The 8,095-nt window shown below is 40.3% G+C and overlaps 2 non-coding genes and 1 pseudogene across 2 annotated transcripts; all 3 read left to right on the forward strand.

Annotated features, from left to right (window-relative positions):
• The window catches only part of LOC119576641, a 7,899-nt pseudogene extending 4,246 nt beyond the window's left edge, over nucleotides 1-3,653 (forward strand).
• Nucleotides 3,654-3,836: 183 nt separating this feature from the next.
• Nucleotides 3,837-3,908, forward strand: Trnad-guc. The gene has a single exon. It is a non-coding gene; the product is annotated as a tRNA-Asp (tRNA).
• Nucleotides 3,909-6,352: 2,444 nt separating this feature from the next.
• On the forward strand, nucleotides 6,353-6,424 carry Trnad-guc. The gene has a single exon. It is a non-coding gene; the product is annotated as a tRNA-Asp (tRNA).
• The last annotated feature ends 1,671 nt before the right edge of the window (nucleotides 6,425-8,095 follow it).

Below are 8,095 nucleotides of genomic sequence, written 5' to 3' on the forward strand. Positions count from 1 at the left end.
TGCTGACACTGCTCGTGTTTTCCACCAAACGAGTTAGGAGTGAGTGTCTATTGAGACACTCCTGCCCTCCACCCATGGAGTCTGAGCTCTTTGTCCAGAGGCCTCAACGGTGACAGCTCCAGTTTGCCACCACATCCACAGGGGCCTCTGCTGCTAGGCAGAATGCCCCTGAAGTAAAGGCTCAGGCACGCCTTTGCCCAGGCAAAGGAATCCTGAACCTGTGCAAAAGACTCCAGCTGCCACAACATCCACAGGGGCCTCCGCTGCTAGACAGAATGCCCCTGAGGCAAAGGCTCAGTTCCGTTCTTTGCTCAGGCAAAGAAATCCTGAACCTGTCCAAGGGAAACTTGTGGAAACTAGTTCCACAGGTAAACAACCATTAAAAAGGTACTCCCAGGATCCTGGAAAGGGACAGCCTAAAGGGGTGAGGCAAACCTTGACCACAGGTGCTGCCAAACACCTTATGAAGAAATAATCTAAAGAACTGGATACCCTAATCCAATGGAACTGTCAGGGAATTCGTGCAAAATGGGAAGAACTGCAACATCTGATAGCTTCATATAATCCCGTTTGTGTATGTCTACAAGAGATTATGACCAGGGAAAATTGTACCATTTCCCTGAGAGGATTCCAAGTTCAGGAATAGGCTTGACACGACCTTACACTGTTGCATCCATCTACCTTCCTCCACATAATCTGAACATTAATGATTTGGAAAATCTACTTGAGCAGTTGCCACATCCATTTCTACCCTTGGGAGATTTCAATGGTCGGCATCACCTCTGGGGAGACACTTTGTGCAACCCTCGAGGAAGAGCCTTGGAGTCCTTGTTCTTAAGAGTAGATGCAGTTTTACTGAACAATGACACTCCCACACATTTCCAAATTCAAACTGGGACATTCTCCAATATAGACCTATCAATATGCTCACCTGATTCACAGTTGAACTTCACTTGACAGGTCATGGAAGACTTACATGGAAGTGACCACTTTCCAATAATTTTGGAGGAGGTGAATGGTATTCCAGTCAATGGAGTGCAGAGATGGCCACTTCAACATGCGAACTGGAATCTTTTTAGATCAACTGCAGTATTGCAAGGATCTGTGAATGATTTCCAGTGTGTTCAAGATGCTGTTAATCACCACATCACGAATTCACCTTGCAGCAGAAGCATCCATTCCCAAAAGTAGCGGGCATTACCGTCGTCCTCCAGTACCACGGTGGTCTGATGAATGCCAACAAGCTGTCGGAGCAAGAAAAGCTGCATTAAGGCAGTTGAAACGACGCCCCAGCATTGTAACTTTGATCAATTACAAGAAGACCCGAGCCAAGGCCAGGCGTGTGTTAAGGGAGGCTAGAAGGACGTCGTGGAGACAGTCTTCTCAATTAACCCTGGGACCCCCTTAGCATGGGTATGGGACAAGGTGCGTAAGATCGCTAGAAAGAGCACATCCATGTCACAACCTGCTCTGAAGATAGATGGCATAATCATCACAGACAAAAAAGATTTATAGTAAAAGTGAAGGTTTAAATATATAAATTAATAAAAGGTGATCTAAAATTCATGAATTATAAAAAGGAATATAATAAAAAATATAATTTACTAAAAAGCAAACAAAAATAGGTCTTTGCCGCTGCTAATAAAACTCAATGAAACAAAAACAAAAATATAAAATTAACACATTCTAATAGATACATTTAAAAGGTAGAAACAAATCGGAGGGTAAGAGAGAGAGAGAAAGAGATAGACAGACAAGGAGAATATAAGTAAGAGAGAGAGAGAAGGAAGGAAGAAAAGAGTAAGAAAATAAAGAGAGAGAGAGAGCGAGAGAGAGAGAGAGAGAGATGGAGCTGGTATAAGAAACTGCTGGATCGCGAAGAATACGATTACGACAACCCCGGTGATGACCGTCTAAGTACAAAGTATGACGATGTAGGCCATGTGGTTTAGATGCGGAAGGCGTGGAGTGTAATTATAAAGCACACATCTATCTATATATCAGAGCAGGAGAAAGAGGGAGATTGAGAGAGGATGTCAGCACGATTAGTAATAAAATCATGATAGTCAGACTCACTATCACTGAATCCTCGGTAGTATAGTGGTTAGTATCCCCGCCTGTCACGCGGGAGACCGGGGTTCAATTCCCCGCCGGGGAGGCTTTTGGCCGTGATGAGGGCGTCTGAAATAAGCACCCTAACGTCCAGCTGTTTTGTTTTTTATTCACTAAAATAGCAACTCAATTCAAAGGCTGTCTAAGAAGGGTTACAAAACATGATATTAAAAATGTCCTCAGACCTCTTTTCTTCCAGGTATGGAAATCCACAACAATGCCACTGAACAGGAATGTAAGCAGCTTGTATCTCATACCTACTGACGTTTTATTTTTCTTTGTTTTCAGTTCTGTCAGTTTGTTTTTTCCTGTTGTTCTCCATTTCATTTATGTGTCTGTCTGGTTCTCTGTCCTATTAGCCTAATTATGAAATTACTATAAAGCATGAATATCTGCTGTTTGTATACGGCATGAATGTGAGCATGTGTTTGTGTCCGTAATAGTGTACATGCTATATAAACGTATATTCTATAAGTCTATCAGTGAGTGTATATTACACGTATCTTGCACTTAAGTCTAAATATATGTAACTAATGAAATATAAAATTAATATTTATCTAAAAAAAATTATACTAATAAATGTGTTATTTGTTATTTGCCACGAAGCAGGAAATTTTCTATGCTGGAAACAATATGTAGAACGATTTCCATTTACTGTGGTTTTAGATTATGCACTATAATATTGATGTTTCAGATATATTATCTGTTTTCCTCGCTGGAGACTGAACTGGCGCATTACAAATAGGATTTGAAAATCAGTTTATCCAATGTTGAAGGTTATGTCGGGCACTAATATATCAATGCATGAAAGTTAGTTTTAAGAATTTTTAATTCGCAATCCAAGGAATAACAAACTATCATCCTTTAAAGTAGGATACCATAATAAATGAATAGAGTACGAAGGGGGTGGCTAAGTGTTTCTGACTGGACGACTCAAACATATCTCCACGGCAACTAACTTCATGGTCAAGACGTTCTCTCTCGTTCTTCTCGAGAAAGTGGGCAGAGATGGAGTTGAAGTTATGGACAGAAAGTCTCTTCTACGTTTTCTTTTTTAAGGCCGCAGAACTTTTGTCTGAATGAGATATGCTTTGTTTATTTTTATTGTTATTATTTTCATCCATCGTTTTAGCTTTATTCATGATCTGTTTTATTTTTAAGCCTTTATGGGGCTGATATTTCACTGTAAAATAAGTCTTACACCCATGGCCTCCAGGTTGTACTTACGCTCTGTAAGACAGACAGAAATAGATGAATATAACAGATTGCCATAGAAAAGAAATGAAGATTATTTTTATGTATTTTATTTTGTGCATTTCATATGACAACCTGCTACCATTCCCATTTCAGATGAAAGTGTTCCTTTTAATAGTTTTCGCTAATGCCACCTACCTTTATCTGTATTTAGTTTTAACAGTCAAAATAATTCAGAATGCCAGAAAAGAAGACACTACTGGATCATGAAGAATAACCACTGTAACATCCTTGGTGATGCCAGTCAGGTGGTGGGCGTTGACCACTGGAAAGAGCAGGCACGATGATGAAGGCCAGACGATCTAGATGTGGAGGGCGTACAGTGTGTATAAACACACACGCATACACACACACACATACACACACACAAGCAAACACACACACACACACACACACAGATAGAGAGAGAGAGAGATAATGTCAGTAAAAATAGCAATAAAATTCCACGAATGAAATTATTCATTGCCGATTCCTCGGTAGTATAGTGGTTAGTATCCCCGCCTGTCACGCGGGAGACCGGGGTTCGATTCCCCGCCGGGGAGGCTTTTGGCCGTGATGAGGGCGTCTGAAATAAGCACCCTGACGTCCAGCCGTTTTGTTTTTTATTCACTAAAATAGCAACTCAAATTGAAAGGCTTTATAAGAAAGATTACAGAACATGATATTAAAAATGTTCTCAGACACAGGAGTATCAAAAAATATTTTTTCTTTTTTTCGCGGTATGGAAATCCACAATAACACGAGAACAAGAATATAAGCAGCTTGTATCTCATACCTACTGACGTTTTATTTTTCTTTGTTTTCAGTTCTGTCAGTTTGTTTTTTCTGTTCTCCATTTCATTTATGTGTCTGCGTGGTTCTCTGTCCTATTAGCCTAATTATGAAATTACTATAAAGCATGAATATCTGCTGTTTGTATACGGCATGAATGTGAGCATGTGTTTGTGTCCGTAATAGTGTACATGCTATATAAATGTATATTCTATAAGTCTATCAGTGAGTGTATATTACATGTATCTTGCACTTAAGTCTAAATATATGTAACTAATGAAATATAAAATTAATATTTATCTAAAAAAAAATTACTAATGAATGTGTTATTTGTTATTTGCCACGAAGCAGGAAATTTCATATGCTGGAAACAATATGTATAACGATATCCATTTACTGCGGTTTTAGATTATGCACTATAATATTGATGTTTCAGATATATTATCAGTTTTCCTCATTGGAGACTGAACTAGCGCATTACAAATAGGATTTGAAAATCAGTTTTTCCAATGTTGATTATGTCGGGCACTAATATATCAATGCATGAAAGTTAGTTTTAAGAAGTTTTAATTCGCAATCCAAGGAATAATAAACTCATCCTTTAAAGTAGGATACCATAATAAATTAATAGAGCACGAAGGGGGGGGGGGCTAAGTGTTCCTGACTGGACGACCCAAACATATCTCCACGGCAACTAACTTCATGGTCAAGACGTTCTCTCTCGTTCTTCTCGAGAAAGTGGGCAGAGATGGAGTTGAAGTTATGGGCAGAAAGTCTCTTCTACGTTTTCTTTTTTAAGGCCGCAGAACTTTTGTCTGAATGAGATATGCTTTGTTTATTTTTGTTATTATTTTCATTCATCATTTTAGCTTTATTCATGATCTGTTTTATTTTTAAGCCTTTATGGGGCCGATATTTCACTGTAAAATAAGTCTTACACCCATGGCCTCCAGGTGTGTACTTACACACCTGTAAGGGTATTATTAGGTAACAGTGATGGTTTCCCTTAATTGATGTTTCCGACTGCCGGCCGATTATTTGGTTGTTTGTTTGCGTGTGTATGAGGCGTTTAGTTCCCGCCGCCAAAGCAATGTCGGTGACCTCTCAGCATGGACGGTCACTTAGCTCCGATCTTCTCGACTGACCACATGTGAGTTTACCGACTTGTACTTGTCTATTTATTTTATGGCAATGATAAAATGATTGTTTCTATTATAATATCTAAATAACAAGACAGAGTACCCATTACCATGCATTTTTCAGCCTCTTTTACATTTATGGTCGAATCAGAGAAGCAGTTAATACGACTCTGGGTGCTCCACTCTTTGGCCATACGACTCTGGGTGCTCCACTCTTTGGCCATACGAATCTGGGTGCTCCACTCTTTGGCCATACGACTCTGGGTGCTCCACTCTTTGGCCATACGACTCTGGGTGCTCCACTCTTTGGCCATACGACTCTGGGTGCTCCACGCTTTGGCCTTACGACTCTGGGTGCTCCACGCTTTGGCCTTACGACTCCTGACGCCCCACAATTATCAGCAAAAGACCGAGTACAACTAATTCAAATTACCTGGCAACCATATATTTAATTGTTGTAAATATTCCTGAATATACATATGTGTTACCATAATTTTAATTATTCCTCGAGTGGCTAATCCGGAGATCAATCAAAAGAATCAAAAAGGGGATTACTAAAACCTTGTAACAAACCCCTGACAAAGACAGACAGAAATAGATGAATATAACAGATTGCCATAGAAAGGAAATGAAGATTATTTTTATGTATTTTATTTTGTGCGTTTCATATGACAACCTGCTATCATTCCCATTTCAGATGAAAATGTTCCTTTTAATAGTTTTCGCTAATGCCACCTACCTTTATCGGTATTTAGTTTTAACAGTCAAAATAATTCAGTCTGAGAGATAAGAATACCAGAAAAGAAGACACTACTGGATCATGAAGAATAACCACTGTAACATCCTTGGTGATGCCAGTCAGGTGGTGGGCGTTGACCACTGGAAAGAGCAGGCACGATGATGAGAGCTAGACGATCTAGATGTGGAGGGCGTACAGTGTGTATAAACACACACGCATACACACATACACACACACAAGCAAACACACACACACACACACAGATAGAGAGAGAGAGAGAGACAATGTCAGTACAAATAGCAATAAAATTCCACGAATGATATTATTCATTGCCGATTCCTCGGTAGTATAGTGGTTAGTATCCCCGCCTGTCACGCGGGAGACCGGGGTTCGATTCCCCGCCGGGGAGGCTTTTGGCCGTGATGAGGGCGTCTGAAATAAGCACCCTGACGTCCAGCCGTTTTGTTTTTTATTCACTAAAATAGCAACTCAATTGAAAGGCTTTATAAGAAAGATTACAGAACATGATATTAAAAATGTCCTCAGACACAGGAGTATCAAAAAATATTTTTTCTTTTTTTCGCGGTATGGAAATCCACAATAACACCACTGAACAAGAATGTAAGCAGCTTGTATCTCATACCTACTGACGTTTTATTTTTCTTTGTTTTCAGTTCTGTCAGCTTGTTTTTTCTGTTCTCCATTTCATTTATGTGTCTGCGTGGTTCTCTGTCTTATTAGCCTAATTATGAAATTACTATAAAGCATGAATATCTGCTGTTTGTATACGGCATGAATGTGAGCATGTGTTTGTGTCCGTAATAGTGTACATGCTATATAAATGTATATTCTATAAGTCTATCAGTGAGTGTATATTACATGTATCTTGCACTTAAGTCTAAATATATGTAACTAATGAAATATAAAATTAATATTTATCTAAAAAAAAATTACTAATAAATGTGTTATTTGTTATTTGCCACGAAGCAGGAAATTTTCTATGCTGGAAACAATATGTATAACGATTTCCATTTACTGCGGTTTTAGATTATGCACTATAATATTGATGTTTCAGATATATTATCTGTTTTCTTCGCTGGAGACTGAACTGGCGCATTACAAATAGGATTTGAAAATCAGTTTCTCCAATGTTGAAGGTTATGTCGGGCACTAATATATCAATGCATGAAAGTTAGTTTTAAGAAGTTTTAATTCGCAATCCAAGGAATAACAAACTATCATCCTTTAAAGTAGGATACCATAATAAATTAATAGAGCACGAAGGGGGGGGGGGCTAAGTGTTCCTGACTGGACGACCCAAACATATCTCCACGGCAACCCCCCTAATGGAAGCCGCCTTGCCGCGGTGGGGGGGCTTGAGGTCCCAATGATCTGGTGAGCCGGACCAGAGGGCTACCCATACTGGAGGGGTCACCAGTGAGGGATGAGACAAAATGGCTTCCTGGTGCACCAAGGCCTATGAGAGGGGATGGTGCACCCACCCTGGTTCATTCCATCTTGGACCAGGGAGAACTCTCCCACGTGTGTTTGCCGTGCGTGGCATCCCGTATTACCAGGAGACAGGAGTCCTGGAGGTTGAGCGATGCTGCACGCTGCGCCCTGCAGCTAGCAACACACCTCTTTGGTCCTTTATTCTGGTTAGACGGGCGGCTTGATCAAGGCCCGGTCAAGTCAATCGGCTGGTCAAATATGGCTAGGGTCAAGCAGGTACTATTTAGTCGGTAGCGCATAGGTCCCGCGACTACCATCAGTACTGTAATAGTGGCTGCGTATATTTCCTCATTACCCCTGTGGCTGTTGGGAGATTTTGAGCCCCAACTATAGCTTCCCCTCGTTGGACTCCATGGTGGGTGGGGGGTGAGGAAATGAAGAATTCCAATTTGTATGAGTACTACAAATTTACAAAGATCTAGCTCTCTCCCTGACGACCTACGCAATCCCCGACTATTCCCTCTGGAACATCACGTATTGTCACTTTTGGAACCTTTCCAGCTTCCAAAGGGCAAGAATGGGAATCGTAATGGATCCCGGGCTCCCAAACCAGGTAAGAAGGGGAAAA

Source organism: Penaeus monodon, chromosome 9 (assembly GCF_015228065.2).
Source record: "Penaeus monodon isolate SGIC_2016 chromosome 9, NSTDA_Pmon_1, whole genome shotgun sequence".
Classification (NCBI taxonomy): Eukaryota; Metazoa; Arthropoda; class Malacostraca; order Decapoda; family Penaeidae; genus Penaeus; species Penaeus monodon.